General features: G+C 51.6%; 1 pseudogene; it reads right to left on the bottom strand.

The window, feature by feature from the left end:
- LOC149344332 (uncharacterized) lies at window positions 1-1339 on the bottom strand (annotated as a pseudogene).
- Window positions 1340-1705: the final 366 nt, after the last annotated feature.

The raw sequence follows: 1705 nt of genomic DNA on the forward strand, positions 1-1705 counted from the left end.
TCACCACTGTACGTCCTCATTGGAACATGGGTAGTTTGGGAAATTTGCATCGAAGTCTCTTTCAGACATTATGGTCACAGCGTTTACATTAAGCACAATGGGCGGAGAGCTATGAACTTTGTTTGTAGCACAAACCGTAAGCAACTCAGGAGTTTCCGACAAGGTTTCCTCAACTTTGTGAACGACCTTTGTTTTGCACATTTTCGCTACATGACCTGGCTTCGAACATTTGAAGCATTTACTTTTGAGAAAAGGACGACTCACTGGCTCGTGCAGTCCGCCACACCTATGACAGGCGCGAACAGTGCCTTTCCCACGTTGCTTTCTCGGACAGTTTTTGGGGGCACGTTGCACGTTGCTCGCGGGCATGTCCTTAGTCGAGTGTCTTCAGACTTGCGTGGTAGGCTCCCGATTCCAGTAGATGTCGGCAGGACTGGCGGTTGACCCCTCCGGTAGCATTTCCCGGGTGTACTTCTGTGCAGTTTCCAAGGCGGCGGCGATTTTGCAGACTCGCTCCCAGGTGACTTCGTCATCCGACAGGGCAAGAAGGCGGCATCGAATCGAATCCGTACGGATTCCAGCAATCAGTCGATCTCGAAGCGCTTCTTCCAAGAATGTTCCAAACGAGCACGTAGGAGCCAGCCTTTTGAGCTCGACGATAAACTGTTTCAGGTTTTCGTTCGGCTCTTGCTTTCGCTGATAGAAGTGATACCGTTCGGTAACCATAGACCGTTTTGGAGCATAGTGCTTTTGAAGAACTTCTGCAGCCTCTTCGTACTTGACCTCTGTTGGCTTTTTCGGCAGCAATAGGCTACGCAGAGTCACGTAAGCCTTTTGGTTTGGTTTGGTTTATGGGGTTTAACGTCCCAAAGCGACTAAGGCTATGAGAGACGCCGTAGTGGAGGGCTCCGGAAATTTCGACCACCTGGGGTTCTTTAACGTGCACTGACATCGCACAGTACACGGGCCTCGAATTTCTCCTCCAAAGAAATTCAACCGCCGCGGCCGGGATCGAACCCGCGTCTTTCGGGACAGCAGCCGAGCACCATAGCCACTGAGCCACCGCGGCGGCGTAAGCCTTTTCACCCAGGATGGTTAGGAAGACTTGCAACTTCTTACTTGGGTCTATTCCGTTGGCGGTTGCGTACAGGTCGAACCTTTCCAGGTAGGCGTCGATATTGCCAGAGTCTGCGCAGAACTCTGCCAAAGATCCCAGGGTGGTGGTCATCTCTGATGTCCTCGCTTGACGTGGCGTCGTCGTCGGGTCTTCGTCGGTTGTGCAGGCTGGATTCATGCTTCTGCACGAACTATCCCATCCTCGTCGCCATGTTGGACTCAGACGCCGTGAAGTCAAGTATTTATTCGGGCAGCAACACGACACAACAGACTGAAACAATTCAGTGGCTTCGCCTTATAAAGACAGCCTGGGTGCAACCGAGGCATGCCATTGGCCAGCGATACAACTGCACACGTGAACAGTAATCGCGAACATCAGATACGCGGCGCACAGTAGCAAAGTGCAGCAAACTTGATAAGCGCTGCGCCGATACAACACTATGAACCACTCATTCTGAACTTGGAGCAAGATGATCAAACCCTCTCAACCAAAGCAGTGAAGACAAGGCTGCTCATCGAAGAAAAGAGAAAGCTGCGTCGTGAGGAAGATCGGTTAAGCGACGAAGAGAGTCAAACAAGGACCCTAGTC

The sequence above is a fragment of the Amblyomma mixtum genome, chromosome 5, assembly GCF_055824585.1.
Source record: "Amblyomma mixtum isolate Tamu chromosome 5, ASM5582458v1, whole genome shotgun sequence".
In the NCBI taxonomy this organism is placed as follows: domain Eukaryota; kingdom Metazoa; phylum Arthropoda; class Arachnida; order Ixodida; family Ixodidae; genus Amblyomma; species Amblyomma mixtum.